Here is a 17,809-nt window from a genome sequence, read left to right as displayed (position 1 = left end):
TGACTATGTTGCGCTAAACCATCTTTATCGCTAAGATTGATCACAGGCCACCTCTGCTGTATCAGAGCCTTTCATCTCTGTTACGGTAACATGAGTGACAGCTCCAAAATCCAATGACAAGCCTTTAAATTCTTCTTCCTTCCTATGAGGTGGACGAAATGCAAAACTGCCTCATGATAATCTGGTTCTAAATTATAGCTTGAAGTACGTGAGAAGACAACATTGCTTACTTGAGCACTAAAACTTGAGTTCCACCAATCAACTTGGCCTTACTCTGAGCCAAATGACTGGTATGGATTTCTCAAATAACTGTTTTCCCATGCCTGCGATCAAGGAAAGCTGAAAAAGAAACCACGTTTCACCACCACCGTTGTCAGGAGGCAAAACGCAGAGATTTTTTATCCTTAAAAGCAGGAGGTTCGCCCACACTCTCACCTGGGATCACTCTTGGCCAGTGTAAGGAAGCCAGGAGGTTATGGGAGCCTGGGAATGTTTAGTATGAAGAAAGTGATCCGAAAGGAGCTGGAGCTGGGGGAATTGGACAGGAAACATGGAAAGTAACCCTTTCCTGTCTTAAGAGTGTGAGAGAGAAGGGGAAAAAATGCTAGAAAAACAAGACATTAAGGATTTGACTTATTTCCACATTAATGCAAGGTTGGAGACCTGTCAGCATAGGTACGGACAGCAGCCGGGAAAGAATAAATGCTGATATTATGAAAAACATGGAAACAGGCCGAGTCAAAAGACTCCATTGTGACCATTACATTTTCCACAAGGTGCAAGACACCAAAACAGTTTATATTTACTTAATTTAGAAGCATGGTGATTCATTACAATCCAAGAAAAAGACCTAGACAAAATTTTCTATGCTGATTTTGGGTGAAAATCTAGATTTAAACATGGAAAAATGTGTTAAACGGAGTTGAATGTACTTTAATTGGTAGCTGAATGCATAATGAAATTAGCCAAAACATAACGACGTAACTTTTTGAATGACACGTGTTCAAATTCTGCAGGTTTCTGAGGGCAGCGATGCCGCGTGGGCCTGTCCATCAATAATCAAACCACATTATTAGTAACTTGCACTTGAATGATAAAATGACCAATGAGATGCAGTACTGTTTCTGAGAGTTATTTAGAGGCAGAGAACTAGTGGAAGAGAATGGTCACAGGGGAGATAAGAAGACAAGTTAAGCGCTGCAGTGTGTTCTTATCGATTTTTATAAATATTTCGAATCAATTCATGTCTTCGCTGCCCAGAGCATTTCTTTTCTTTAACTCTCTGGCCAGAGGACATTTCTGCATGATATTGAACGTGACAAACATTACCTATGACAGCTCAGGAAACAGCTCGGCTTCATAAAGCAGTCAAGGCAATGATCACAATCCTGCACACGCTGTGGTCACATGATCACTTCCTATAAGGGGAAGAGGGCCTATGGTAATAAGTGCAGGCAAAAATGACAAGGAATAGTCTAGTTATTAGTTCTACGCAGGCAGCTAAATATTCTAAAAGGTACTCAAAAAGGAGCAGGAGTCATAATTATTAGTAGATGACGATTATTTCCATAGAACAATGGTTCATAGGGACCATGGCTGTTAAGCTCAAAAATGACAAAAACAAGCATAAAAGTGGTCCGTAGTCAATGGCTACCAAAACAATTTGCCTTACAGCATTCTTCAAAATATCTTCTTCCACAGAAGAAAGTCATACAGGTTTGGAATGACAGGGTTGTTATCAATACTGTTATTGAATCATTAAGTGCAAGTAAGCGAGCTGAACAAATTGTTAAATCAGTTCTATCTGACAGCAGGATAACTGAAAAGAACCAACTCGAAATAATGATTCATGCACTCATCTGATTCTTCTGAAGTAGTTCTTGAGTCAACAGCTCACTAGGGCAAGACTATACTTACATTTTGTTCGGTTTCTCTAAAGACTGCTTAATTTTGTGTTACATAAAAATAGGTTTGGAGCAACACAAGTAAATAATGCCAAAATGTTCATTTTTGACTGAACTATCCCTTTAAATGTAGTCCATCTCATAAAAATTCAGAAACCTATCCAGAATTACACAGCTTTATGACTTAATCACAAAGATAACCTTCCCCACTCAAAATAACATTGAGAACCCAAAATTGGCATGTAGCAGACAAAAATTTTCCCTGGAGAAATACCCATGAAATATCCAAAGAGGAAACAACGTGTGTAGGAGGACAGCGAGGGAGATTAAGTGAGTGGAGGAATGAGAGAAGGAAAGAAAAGAGGTTATTTTGGCAATCGGACCAGGTGATAAAACAGCAGACATGCTCGACGGACAGCATATAAAAAATGTTTGTTATTTATCAGTCAGCTCGAGCGAAATGAAAGAACAGTCTTCCCTGCTTTACGCTGCTCTGTGTATGGGAAACCGATTGAAGCATATCCTTGGGGTGACAATTTATTGAAATAAAATTCAGATGACTTTAAATATGTATAACAAACACATCATGAGCAGGCCTTATCGAGAGTACATTGGGGATTATATGTAGCGTAACGTTGGCGCTCCTTTCAGCAGATGTCCCGAATTACTAAGAAATAAAGCGGCTGAGATAAGAGAGATGATTTGTGCCGTTTTGTGTCACTCAATGTACCCAGTTTAAACATGAGTATAACATTCTGCAATCCCTGGGCAGCTTGAAGAAAATAACTGAGATGACTGAGAGGCTTGCTATCGCCACCTCTGCTGTCGAAGAGGATTGTGGTTCCTTTAACTTGTGCATTTAAATGGCCCATGGAAACTCTGACTCTGTCCAAAAAAAGAGGGAGATATTCAGAAGATTTATGTTTAATCATTTTCCAATGATATGAGTCAAGCTGCGGATACAATATATTTTTTAGCCAGTGCTCTTATGAGCATAACAACAATGTATTCTGCTGACCCGGTCAGGCCAATAATTTTTCCTTGCCCTAGCAACATTTTCACTGACCCCAAAGCAAAAAATTCATAAACAAATGACATAAACCCAATACATCAAAAAAAAAAAACAATATATATATAATAACTAAAAAATAATTAAAATCAATACATAATTAAAGAGGTACAATTAATTTTTATTGCTGTGAAGTATTATTCATGTATTTATACAAGAATAATAAATTGCAGGAACTTAACATTTTCTGTTTGAATATTAAATTAAATCATATTAATCATGCATAATATGTCTGATTGTTGCAGTATAATGCTTTTTTTTTTTTAATTATCAATGTCAAAAGTTAAAAAGAAAAATCATCAGAACACTTAAAATATTTTAAAAAAAATCTGTATCATCTGTCCTAAAAACACAATATGAAAACAATGACAGATATCAAAAATCTCTAGACAGAACTGATGGACTAAATGCAGCTCTAGTCCAACTGTGGAACTGAGACTCATTTATTATTTGCTCAGATACTCATATCTTGTCCTGTCTACAGTTAACCGATTGTGCTTTAGTTTCTCTTGTTGTGTGCTGTGTAACATGGACTACAGCTGGTCATTGCTAAACTTCCATTCTGGGTCATATGACCTAGTTTGGAACCGGGATGGAATTTGTTACCGACCCCTCCTTAAACCAATTCTCCCCCTAACATACACACACTTTGACACGTGCATGTGTGTATGCACAAACACAAACCCAAACAGACACGCAAATGAAGCTAGGTGGAGAACATGCACGCTGAGGCACCATGGGTGTGTGTCCACCTCTGCCATTCCAGAGACAGTCTTACATATAAACAATACAAACAGACTGGGAAAGAGGAGGGGAGGAAGATACAAAGATAAATAGCAAGAGAATAAGACAGCGGAGGAGAGGAAAGGTAGTGTGCAGCTGTATGCTATTACTGCTCTCCCCACCCCTCCTCCCGCGGCAGGAAATGAGCAATCATTTAGTAGTGACAGGTACATGCCGAACCACGGCATCTCTCCCCTAAAACCCTGAGAATACTGCACCACAGCCAGCCGGCATTAACCCTACAGACCACCACACGTCAGTGTCTGCCTGAGTCAGATACATGTGTTTATTTCTTGTGTTTAACAGAGAAAGACTGGAGAGAACTTGTTGATAATGCACTAGCTCAGCGGTTCCCAAACTTTGAAACCCAAGTACAATCTTCAGTCAGATCAGAACAAGTACCAAGTACCATCCAGTCACAACAATAGCCCCTTTCGCACCGCTTTAGTTCCAGATCTATATGTACCATACTAAAGTACTGGGAAGATTTTGCACGAACTATTTCCCAGTACCATTTAAAGGGTTGCATTTGCACCGACAGTGGGTACAGATTTGGGCAACGTCATTTGTGTTCGGCGTTCAAAAACGAAAACAAAGAACAACGACATTAACAACAGGAGGATGGAGGACGCTGTGATCGGAGCTGCGTTTATTTTGTGTCTCACGGGTTTCACAATAACGGAATGTTTACACAGTGTTTTAAATCATGGCGGGTGAGGGTGCTTTCGTATGCGTCTAGCCAATCAGTGTACACTTAGAGTCACGATAGTTCCTATGGAACTGTTTTAGACCCTACTCTGAAGTAGGAGCTAATTTAGTTCCTCCAAACGGAGTTCCTGGAACTAAAACCATTCCTAGTTCCCGCGGTGCGAACACACCAAAGAGTGGGTAGTTCCACAATTAGTTTGGGTACTGTGAAAAGGTTCCTGCGGTGTGAAAGGGCCTGTTTGCCCTTTTGGGCCAAAAATGTTAACCCGGGGCCTTTCTAAACCATATTACAAACCTGTGTAGTTAGGTTCTGGGATGTAACTGTACATTTGTAAACCCTATAGGTTAATTGTAATATTTGCATATTTATGAGGTCAATAACATTGATTGGACAAACACAGCTTGTGTCGGACATGTGACCTGTTCTAAGAACTGCTTGTCCAACTCTGAAAATGTCATCATGTGGTAAGAAAAACATGTAGGCTACTTAATACATTTAGCGTCAATTTAGAGCAGTATCACATTTCTATCAGATCCTGAAAATAAACAATGTGTGTTTAAGTTTCTGCAACCTTACAAAGTGCATTAATATTTAATGAGGTAAACACTATTCAGTTTCTAATTGGCTGTCTGTTACTAAAAAAGTCCATTGTGAAGATTTTACCAACTATGGTTATACAATACATCAAAGACCCTTAGAACAGCAATTTGGTGTTTACCATTTTTTTCTCTCTCAAAAAAAAAAATACAGTACTACTCTCTCAAAGCCTCTTATGCTCACCAAGGATGCATTTGTATGAAATATTACTGCGATTTAACATAATTTCTATTTTAGTGCTGTCAAGCGATTAATCATGATTTATCGCATCCAAAATAAAAGTTTTTGTTTACATAATATACAGTATGTGTGTATTCTGTGTGTATTTATTATGTATATATACACATATACAGTATATATTTACATGTATTTGCATGTCTATATTTATATTCATATAATTTATATTATAAATAAATATTTAATATATAAAAATAAAAATTCTTAAATATATACATGCATGTGTATTTCTGGGTATAACTGATACACAGGCAGTCGTGGCCTAATGGATAGAGAGTTGGACTTGTAAACCGAAGGTCGTTGGTTCGAGTCTCAGGTCCGGCAGGGATTGTAGATGGGGGAGTGAATAACCAACACTCTCTCCACCCTCAATACCACGACTGAGGTGAGACCCTTGAGCAAGGCACAGAACCCCCAACTGCTCCCCAGCCGCCACAGCATTGGCTGCCCTCTGGGTTAAATGCAAAGCACAAATTCTGAGTATGGGTCACCATACTTGGCCACACACCACTTTCCTTTCTGCATTCTGAATCTTGCATTCGATGATGACACACACAAACCAGGATGAAGACTTTGAGAGAAAAGCAAGCAATTTGGATTCTAAAAGAAAAGAGGAAGTCAATTAGCGCTAGCCTATAGCAAAAACAAAGGGCATGGAGAAATCAAGAGTTTGGAAACCACCAGCAACCAACAACTACCTGATCGACTGAGAAAACAACAGTAGCTGATGACAGACAAATCATAAAAGCTGTGAAAATGAACCCTAAAAGACATGTCTGTAAAATCACCAACAAATTCCAGCAAGCTGGAGTGATGCTCTGATAATCTACTGTCCTCAGGAGACTTTGACACAGAATTACAGATGCTGCACAGCAAGATGCAAAACTCTGACCAGCACCAAAAATAGAGCCAGAAGAGTTTTGGAACTGTGTTTATGGACCGATGAGACAAAGATGAACCTTTATCTAAGTGACAGGAAAGCAAAAATGTGGAGAAAAAAAATGGAACTCCAAATGATCCCAAGCATACAGCCTCATCTGTAAAGCATGGTGGAGGTGGTGTCATGGCATGGCTGTCTCTGGAACAGGCCCTCTCAACTTTACTGTTGATTTAATGTATGATGGCAGTAGCAGAATGAATTTGGAAGGGTACAAAACTATCTTGCCTACTATATATTATACTATACTATATATATATATATATATATATATATATATATATTCAAGAAAATGCCACCAGATTCATTGGGAAGTGCTTCATATTGCATCAGGACAATGACCCAAAACACCCTGCCAGTTCAGTCAAGGAATTTATAAGGGCAATGAAATGGATTTCAATCTCGATTTAAATCCTATTGAGCATGATTTTCACCAGCTGAAGAGGAGAAGTACTGAAGGCAGAAACTCCCCAAAACAACAATTGGAATTGGCTGCATTAAAGGCTGGGAAAAGTATTTCAAAGAATGAGACCAAGAGTCTGGTGATGTCTATGGGTGTGATTGTGCGCAAGGGATCTGCAACTAAATAATAGCTTTTAATCTTTTATATCTGCCTTATGTTCAACTGTCCCAATACTTATGCTCACATCAATGAGTGGGATGAACTCTAAAAGTGCTGTTCTTTTTATTTGGTAAAACATATGTGTTGAAACGGCTAATAATAAAATGTGACATTCTGTAGTTTTGTCTCATATTCATCTTTTAATCATATTTGCAAATATCTTGACTCCACAGCCAACAGAACAATTTGGTCTTTACAGTTCTAATACTTATGGAGGGCACTGTATTTTAAAATGTCCTTTATTCCTGTGATGGCCATGCAATTGTCAGCAGCTATTCTAGTGTCACATGATCCTTCAGGAATCATGTTAAAATGGTGCTCGAGAAATTTTTTTGAAAACAGAATTAAAATTTTTGGGAGAACTATACCTTTAATTTCTACCAGCTGGAGATTCACTGTGTTCCACAGTTTGAGACTCACAACACTAGCTGAAAGTTCGTTGTTTGAGGGCGACTAGGTCCAAGTCCCCAGTTGACTGTGCCAGGTCTGGAATGAATGACTTTGCACACAACTGGCAAGTGAGCTGAGCTTTACTGAAAACAGCTTAACAGCTTACAACCATACAGCGTTTCCAATAGCGCAATGACATGAACAATTGTCACTTCCAGGTGAACATCGAAAAAGAGAACAGGCCGTAACAAAAAGTTAAATAAGACACTCACAAATGCATTTTAATAATGTAGCTGGCAGAGAGCATTCAGACAGAAAGGCAGCCTGCCGCTTATTCATGCATGCACTTGATGCAGAGCGACATAAATGTCCTCATTACAACAGCCATGTTGCCTCTAAACAGCCTGTGCAGACTGAACTTCACAAGAAATAGGGAAAGTGTTTTCTGCTGGAGGAATTGTACATTCATTCATCCGATTTTTGCCTTTAGGTCTCATGGATGATCAATTTTAGATCCGTTCACATGCTGCCTAAACTCTTATAAACAAGATCTAGTTGTAGTCAAGTCTGGTTTTAACTGCATTACTTTGCTTAATATCACATGCATCATTAGAAATGGACATTATGACCAAAAATTGGTTCACCGTCTTCAATACATCTACATAGAAGTGCTTTATCTGGCTTAACTTAAATGCTCTTAGTATAACTTGAATAGTATTATTTATATATTTAGGCATAAAATGTAAGAAAAAGGCCAAAGTACAAACGAAATGCAATTAAATAAGTGTTCTTAATCATTACTGAATGGGCTAATGTGCTAGACCACCAGCTTGGCAAATCACTCCGATTACAAAGTAGTTCTAGTCAGCACTTCAGGTACCGCATACTGCAACAATTCCTCAGACATGCTGAATTCAGCACTGTAAACCGTATTTCACTGGAGAGCAAGAGACAGGTCTATCCGCAAACAGAACAAAAATAAACAAAATCAGCTTCCATATCGTTCGGTCTGTAACAGACTACTCCCTCAGGCTCGGAAACCTCATCTTAAGGGACAATTAGGCCATCGAGCACAATACAACTGTCTGATTAGAGCTGTACATGCTTGCATTTATTCTCCTGAACAGTCACAACATAACCTTACACCTAAATTGTCTTTGGCATGAAAGTCTCTATGTTTAGATCATTTAAAACATTTCTGGACCAATGAGAAAGTTTGTTACTTGACCAATTTTTTAAGGTGTGTGTACTTGCATGGGTTGAGTAAAGGAAAGTGTCTATAAACTATCAAGACAAATAATTCCCAGCCAAAGAAATGGATTATGTCCTTAGCATTGTTGGATAGGGCTGATGATGAATTGATTCTAACCAATCAATCAATCAATCAAATTAGCAATAAATAAATAAAATACAAAAAATATAATTACATTTAAATAAAAACAAGTAAATATATACACTTATTAGCTTATAATATAAAAAATAAAAAAAAATAAATAACTTTTCTGCTTTAATCTTGGCAAAAAAAAAATCTGCAGAATTCTACATAATGTGTCAAACTAAGCTGAGATTACAACACATTTACTGGTAGCTAAATGCATTATAAAACATGTTATATTTACTAAACAAATGCATAATGTGTGTGGAATAAACAAACCTTTCTGTAGACTTATATGTATATATGATAGATATATGTATCGTATACATATATATTCTGCATGGGCCTCATATGATGGATTCAGATGCACATATTCATCACATGCTCTTCATTCACAATGAAACTCTATAGCCCATATTGTCTTTCTGTCTCTGTCATACATGCACACACATATCCCTACTGGGTTCTTCTGAGGCTTTAACATGTGTTTATGTAATGATAAGCATAATTTTGAAAAAAACATCTTGTTGCATCATACACCATCTCTTCAGGCCACACGCGTCATAGGTCATTGCAAAAATCTCCCCCACGATGGAAAATTTAAATCAATTTAATGTGGAGAAGTTGGACCACGAGTTAAAGAGATCCATCATTGGGGAGAAGAGCAGCATTTCACAACCATTAAATGAAGTTACATATCTTTGACTGACCACAGAAACAGCTCTTCCTTACTGATAGGTGGCTGAGGGAACAGAATTAGGATCAAACTATGGTATTTCCTCTCTTTTAGGTCTCTTCAGCTTCTTCCGTCCTTGCAGATACAGGTTTCATCACCCCATGTCTCATGTGCATGAGAATGCGTAGGTTTGCGGCAGTAACGATTTACGTGTGGTTTGGGCTCAAGTCTTCTGAAGTTAAGGAAGGCTTGAGACGGTACTCACTCCATCACAAAACCACAGTAGGAAAAAGTGAGTCACACTACAGTCACCTCCTCAGGTGGACCAGGGGAAGGAATGAGTGAGATGGAGAGACGGGGACAGACAATGACTACAAAAGAAAAACATCACGTTGAATGGTGAGAAATGGGAGAAACACAAAGTTGTTTGTGTCCAAGGAATTGTGGAGTGTTTGAAAAACAAGGGCATGCCACATCAAATTAATTAGAGATTTGAATCATATAGAGCAGATCCTGACACGGACACCAGTGGGAACCATCATTATGGTGTTTCACCGTTTCCTTTCATTCACTTGAGTAACACTGAAAGCACCTATAAACTAAACAGCACTTCCTTTCTGGCATCAGATTGTCATCCCAAACGGGTAAGACTGATTTTCACTTGAAGGAGGTCAAAATGTCGGAACAATATTGTTATATAAAACAAATAGTTGTGTCTCTTATTTAGCATTGGAGCAACACAGCCAATTTCCTATAAGAGTTGAGCAACAAGGATTCTCAAATGAGCCGTATAAAGACATTTTGACTTTCCCCAACACAGTTCTGGCTGTTTACCTGCATGTTAAAGTACAATCATCTCCGGCAAGCATCATTATTGTGCAAGATACTTATACACTAGATGGAAATGTGGGCCTAGATGTGTGTAATCAACAAAAGGGATTGATTTGATCAAGCCCCATATGCAACTAATCATTCACTTTTGAAAGAGAGAAAGAGAGCGAAGGAGAGAAAGACAGACACATGGCTTGTGGCTGACTGAAAAGTGCACTTTTGTGGAAATGCTGCTTTTTCTTTAACATTAATAATGTCAGTGTTCATCATACTTGTTCACCATACCACGGTCTTGTTTGGTTCGATTGAACCAAACTCTAGTTCCTTTCCCCTCTTGGTGCGGATCTTTTGGGCAGGTGTGAATGCAGCAATCGCACTCGGGTGCGGACCAAACAACCGTACCGAGACCCAGCTGAAGAGGTGGTCTCGGGCCGCTTCCAAATGAACTCTGGTACAGCTGAATGGATGAACCAATGAATGGATGACCTTAAGCACACGTGTGGTTTGGTTTATAGTTTCTGGTTCACTTGCAAAAAGGACAGTGTGAAAGCGAATCACACCAAACATTAAACATCAACATTATATTTGGTCCGAACCAAATAAAGTGAACTAGCGGCCTTTCCTCGTGTGAATACACCCTAAATATCCTTGGTGAGAGAGAAGAGACTGTTTTACAAAAAAAAAATATAACCTTAAACAAAATTCGTACTGACTCCAAACATTTTAACAGTACTAATGTATAGGTATTTTTATCTCATACATCTAAAAACATAAAAATAACAATACACATGGTGCCAATGTCAACATCGTTGAGCCATAGAATCAAAATGACACGTTCTAATTTGTTTGGTCTCACTGAGTTTGACAAATTTCACTGTAATACATTCACTTAAGTATTTGTCCCTGTGGATTTGCTATAATAATATCACACACACACAATGATATTTGCCAGCCACAAATGCATTGCAAGATATACTTAAAGATAGGCATTACTTCCTTGAAGACAGCAGCTATGAGAAATGCAATAAACTACAATATGTCTGACCAGGAGTGTGCAAATGAAAGTGAATTGGAAAGACACCATACCCACTGTGAAGCTTGGTGATGGCAGCAACATGCTGTGGGGATGCGTCTCTACATCAGGCCCTGGAGGACTCGTGAGGTGGATGGGAGAAATAAATGTAACAAAACACAGGGGAATCCTGGAGAAAAAAACCTGACAAAGTCTGCAAAACACCTGCGACTTGGAAGAAGATTTGTTATCCAGCAAGACAATGACCCCAAAGCATAAAGCCAGTGCTACACAGGGATGGCTTAAAAACAACAATGTTAATATCCTGGAGTGGCCAAATCCACAGTCCAGATCTCAAGCCAACTGTGAATTTATGAGCGTGCTTGAAAAAGCCTGTCCACTCACGATCTCCATGCAACCAGACAAATCCAGAATAGTTTTACAAAGAAGAATTGGGGGAAAAATGCAATGGCCAAATGTGGAAAAAGATAGAGAGGCACAGTATACAAACAAACTCAAGGCTCAAGCGGACTCAGATGTGTTTCACGTCAAACTAACTAAATTTTGACATCAAAATGGACTGAGATCTGCCCCCAAACCTCCTTAAAATTAATGACTTCATTAGCACCCTGACAACAAAATAATTTCTTAAAGTTTCCTACATGCCGTGGTAAGATGCAATACAGCAGCAAATGAAACATTCACTAGTCCGTTACCACAGCCACTCTGCCCTCAGTCCAATGCCACCACATTCATAATTCACACTTTTATGCACTTTTCTTGTTCAAGGTGTTGGCTTTTTTGAATACAAGGTGAGTTTCTGCTGCACAGACATTCTAGTATAAGTGGTGGGCTTGTCACTTCAGTTTAATCACTGTACTCTATCTCAACTACTGGCCATGATTAGTGAGGTGCTTCCCTTTACTGATAACAAGGATAAAGATGATGAGAAAAAAACTATTAAATGTAAATGAGCCACTATACTTTGAGTAGGCCTCAGTACAGACATGACTGGTTCAAAAGGGTTTGCTTTTAAATACTATGAATCCCTTCTTAAGTATAAATACCTGTGTGATGACGGGTGCTGGGGTGACGTCATCACCACTGCGGTGGCGGGAGCATGTGAAGTCTGTACAAATAACGGTTTTATGTCTCTTTACATTTGCTATTAATTTTTTTGCATTTCTGTTGACTAGGTTGTAGTTTATTAGGTTCATTATCCTTTAATGGTAATGTATAATACAGTTTAAGATATCATGCGGTTTATGTTGACTGCAGACAGGTGCACATCAGCGGTTATCGCAACGTGTTATGTCTACTACTGTTCCCTTATGATATATTTTTCTCATTAACCACACAGAAACAAGTTGTAGTTGTGTTATTTATTATTTCAAGTCTGTATTTATTTTTACATTTGTAAACAGCTACCTTGCATGCTGTGTACTCACCATATCTTGGTCTTGTGACTCCTCAAAGGAAGAGGCGGGACTACAGAGTCCCTTTGGGTTAAACCATTTCTATTAATAAGGAGGGGGCTTAACCTTTGGTAATGCAGACATGAAGAGATGTCTTATGATGTTGCTTACATTTTGCTTATGTTAAAGAATTGCATTTATGTTTTTATGTATTTTTGAAGTTTAATGGTCTAAATGGTTAAAAGAGCTTGTGTTTATGCTTCCAAGTTTTCTGATATTGGTGCCCCTGTAGTTGGTTTGGTCTTAGGTGTAATGAGTCTGTCTTAGGCTATATAAGCCAGTCTAAACTGAACTTTGGGGGGACAAGGTGGGGGCATACTGCTTAAAGTGTCCGATGTAGATTTTGCTACCTGTAGCAATTTGTTTTCTTTGGTCGTTTAACGTCAACGGGGACACGGAGTTAAGTTCCTATTTATTTTTGAAAATATATTTTTTTTTTTTTGTTTGATTAGTTTTCTAATTCGGTTTATATTTTTTTTCCCTCTCTAACTGTGAATGTGTATACCCCTTCTCCACTGGAATTTAATAAAAGTCCACTTTGGATATCTGAGTCCTGAGCCTATCTACCACCTCCCTTTGACCAGCACGGGACACGTTACGACAACCTGTCTGTAGCACAAAAAAACATAAGTATAATGATGTGATGTCAAAATGATGCAAATATCACAATTTTTGGACCAAAGCACAAATACAGATACTGGCACTAAATTCCAAATGTCTTCACAGGTGCAAAAGGGCTTAACTTAGCCAAAAAAATCTTCATCCTCATGTGGTCCCAAACATGCCTTTATGTCTTGCTTGGAAATTATGATTGAAGTTTAAAAAAGTAAAAGAGAAAACAAATAAATCATAAATTTGGTCAGTAGTTTGCTTCAAAAACTTTATTCCTAGACTTCCGTTCAAAAGTTTGTGGTCGTGTTTTAAAAAAAGACGTTTCTTAGGATTTGACGAATAGAAAGTTCACAAACAACAAACTTTAAATCTTTTGTAATAATGTACAAATATTTGTTGCTTTGCATCCTTGCTGACTAAAAGTATTCAGTTCTTAAAATAATAAATTCTTAAAAGTATTGAAATCTTTCTGTCCCCAATCTTTTGAACCGCAGTGATTAAATTTTTCTTTTAGCCATCTATCCATAAAAGCATAAAGAGTGTATTTGGCTTGTTCAGGTGTAGAAAAGCGCACTCCATAGCCTGTAAAATAAACAGGAAACCATGAGGTTTCGCCACACATTGCTGTATGACCTCTTTGAATTCTGCATATATCAGATAATGCTGGAAATTCTGAATCTTGTGATCGCAGCAAACCTGGTCCCCTTGCACAAAGAAATGAATTACTCATAAAATATGCACGGCCCCGTGTTCATATGTTTACTTTGGCCACACGTCGCACCTTGCCGTGAAGCTCTGCGCTGTTACAACAAAGACATTTGTTCTGCATCTGCTCAGAACAATCCCAGTAATTACAGTGCAGTTTCCACCGCAGTTTTGATCCCTAATTGTGGAAAGCCTTATTTCTGACCACACACGAGAACCGTGCAGATAGGTGAACGCTCTCCTGCGAGTAATCACTACAAAGTCACTGACCAAGAAGTTGAAGGAGAGTTTAAGATAGCTATCGTTTTCTGGCTAGGTTTGTGTGTATGGGATAAATGTTGTATGTGTGTGTGTGTGTGTGTGCATGCAGTGATGTTGACATGGTTTTGATTGACCGGAAATGTTAAATAAGCATCTCTGCTATGAAAAGGGTCTCCCTCCCCCTCTCTCTCACCACATGTGAAACCACACAACGTCATGACAACTGCCAAAATAAACCTCAGCATCCTCCAAAAGGAGAGCGTGTGTGTGCGCTTCCCTGCCGTGCAACACGTCCGTGAAGGGGCGTATTTAATAACCTTTTGCAAAATCCCTGAAAGAATGTGTTCAGTGACACCACAGAAATGAATTTCAACTGCCAACAGCTACACCATAACCATCAGAAGATTCTCAGCGATCCCCTAAATTTCTCTCAAGAAGTTTTAAGTTTAAAGTCAAATATTTTGATGAGGAAAAAAACGTTACTTGAGCAGAAAAGGCTTTTCTCAACTTCTGTATCAAGGTTAACCCTTTCTAAACGTTTGAAAGCACTATGCCAATATTTTCCAGTAGCATATTGTGTCATGTTACATTGTTATTAAGCATTTCTGGTCAGATCTTTAACGCTGCAGCTATTAAAGTATAACTCAAAAGCTCTAAAAGGAACAGTTTATTCAAAAATGAAAATCTTTGTGATTTTCTTTCTATCATGGAAGCAGACTGGCCAGACTTTTCAATATAATGAAAACTAATAAGGACTGGGGCTTTCAAGCTTTAAAAAGGATGCAAAACAACATAAAAGTAGTCCATATAGCTAAAACACTATATCTTCTTAAGACATACAGTAACTTTGTGATGAACTGATTGAAATTTATCTGCCGTCAAATGCATTATCTGTCTTTCAAAAACATGCCTTTCCATACTGTAGTAACAAATTCATCCTTTGTACAATTACACTTTACTAACTTGGTTACTCAGCAAATATAAATAGACAAGTCTCTATTAAAAATGTATGTCAATTGTTTTATACTGATGTAAGGTTAGCTTTAGCTAAGCAACATAATCATCACTTAAAAAAAGCTTGCTTACAATCCTACACGTTATAAACCTGGCTTCCGCTGTGATTTTTAAAACATCTCCAGTCTGACAGGACCATACTGTACAGCTTTTGCCAGTTCAGTTCATCATCATGAGTGCCAATACTCATAACCAAAAAGGTATGCGCTTGCATTTATGAATTTAACAAATCCTGACACTGCTACTCATTCAGCAAACCTTGCCATTATAAATATAAGGATGTTCCACTGGAATACCTGGGGCAAATTTCCAATCTAATGTCCAGAATGATTTGTAGCTTAACTCAGAAAATATTACTCTAACATTCTGAATCCAACAAGGTTGATTTACTTGTGTGAAATGTCACTGGTCATGCATGTATATGTAAACAAACAACCACAGATTGGTAAATTTACTTATGATCGTCCAACTTTGATTTGTTGTTAGATGAGCAAGGTCTATTTCAAACTGTATGAGAAAGCATCACATATTTCAGCAACAATATTAATAGGTTACATTACAATATTCCCAAGCAATGGCACTGCATATCAGAAGTGTATGAGTGAGTTGTGTTTCAGCTCTGAACCCATTTTTTAAATGTAAACCATACTAAACTTAGTGGAAAATACTTTGAAAAAAATACTACAATATTACTTTTTAACGCAGTCCATTGAAATATAAGCTTACAAATTCACATATAGCAAACTGCTCACATATTGTCTGGGTCGATGCAAGTTACATACAGTGACAGACACAAGCTGGTGTGAAAGCTGTTGCAGTAACTGTTGAAACAGGCCTGACTTTCAAATTCATTTCAGTGCAAGCAATGTAAATCACCATTATATGAGTAAAGAGGACTTATAGCTCCTCATTGGCTTATGATTTTTACAAACTGATAGCTAAGATCATACGCTTACACACAATATTACATTATGATAAAAGGAGTTTTCCAAAGTCTAATAATGCATTACGTAAGTAATGTACACACCCAAAGGAGAGCAAACGTTATGGCCTTCTACCTTCAAAACTACGCAAAAGGTGGGTGTAAAACATACAAACAATCACAATACAATTCAATACAATAACACAAATATTATCATTATATTTCCACAAGCAAGTTTATAGGAAAGTAAGCCAATGCATCTAACATTTCCCAATCCTTACTATTACTACTTATACTCCTTCCATGCCATTATTACTAGCTTAAAGGGGAAATGTTACTATAACAATACAGGTAAATGTCAACACTGATAGCACCTGTTGACAGCCATGAATGTGAACTATCGTCTCAGAAACTGACATTCAGGGAAATTTTAGTCCCTCGTACACACTTAAAACAAAGATAGTACAATAATGTTCACAGTTTTATGTCATGAGATAGCTAATAAAAGGAAGAAAACATCTCGCAGTGCAGTTAAAGAGATAAACAATGTATCTGCAATCACAAGACATGCAGTTATGCAAATACACTGAATGTCTATATGAATGCTATTACTATTCTGTTAATACAATATGTCACTTTTAAACCGTTATTGCATGAGAACTGTGTTTACTATGCACAGAGATATGAATCCCCACATTGCGAATATGAACTTTGCAATGGTTTTAAGAACGTGCCGTTGCAGTTTTAATGAAGTTTGATGCTCAGTGTTGTTTTATTCTGCATAAACATATCCTTGAAGGCCCTGGCCTGTGATAGCTCTGGTATTCCTATTGGCTGAAAATAAAGTCGTAACACGACTGCACGGAGAGCCCATTGGGTTTCTCTTTTCTGCACGAAATAACGAAACATCTTGTGCCTCACCTTCCAGAAATGTCCTCCGGCTCGATCAGAGGACTCTTGGTTAATTTGGAGCATGCGCCACATTAATTAGGTGAGTAGATCGACACATCTTCATAACTGTTTCTCCACAGCCATTTTTGGGCGAGACCTTAAATGCCAAACGGTGGCTGTTACAAAGTGGAAGTGAGGGGTATTTATCTTAAACGCAATATAGAGAATGCGAAATCAGACATTTTAATATAAAATCAAAGAAAAATTCTTGTAACGCGTAATATTTAAGCAAAACACCATATATATTTGCTTATAATCAAATAACAAAGTTCCACATCCACACCTTTTAAGAAAAATGGTACGGCTCAGGCAACACCGGTTTACTTCTGTGAATACAGCCAATCAGAGACGATTAAAATGTCACTATCCAATCAGAGCACCGCCTACTTTATGACGGGCGTACAGTCGGCTTTTTTTTTATCAGATTCAAGGAGCTGCGGGAATTCTGAGGCGGACGACGTCGTCAGTTTAACAGGGATTATCCTGTAATCTTCTTCATGCATGTAAAGAGATATTGCACCCAAACAATACTAATGAAAGAAGACAAGCGCTATAGGTCTCAGCGGTTATAAACAGCGTTGTATATCTAGCCTACATAGTTAACTAACGTTACATTAGGCTATAATTAAACTAGAAACTAGATAAAATGAGGTTGAAACTGCTGAGAGAGTGAAAGTGAAGGCATGCACAATAAAAGACTACTGGTAAACAAACGACGAGTGGCGGA

At 38.0% G+C, this 17,809-nt stretch overlaps 1 protein-coding gene across 11 annotated transcripts in view; it reads right to left on the bottom strand.

Moving 5' to 3' along the window:
* The window catches only part of LOC306852691 (zinc finger protein 438-like), a 53,101-nt gene extending 35,915 nt beyond the window's left edge, over positions 1 to 17,186 (bottom strand). For 5 of the 11 annotated variants that reach the window (XM_079389735.1, XM_079389737.1, XM_079389731.1 and 2 more), the window contains exon 1: positions 17,053 to 17,186. The gene's annotated coding sequence lies outside the window, so the exon portion shown is untranslated. Of the gene's footprint in view, positions 1 to 12,209; positions 12,272 to 12,590; positions 12,627 to 17,052 lie in introns of those variants that run through there. The other 6 variants (XM_079389738.1, XM_079389734.1, XM_079389740.1 and 3 more) reach the window with 4 other exon arrangements.
* Between the last annotated feature and the right edge of the window lie 623 nt (positions 17,187 to 17,809).

The sequence above is a fragment of the Barbus barbus genome (genome assembly GCF_936440315.1).
Source record: "Barbus barbus genome assembly, chromosome: 32".
NCBI lineage: Eukaryota > Metazoa > Chordata > Actinopteri > Cypriniformes > Cyprinidae > Barbus > Barbus barbus.
This window is presented reverse-complemented; position numbering and strand designations above follow the sequence as displayed.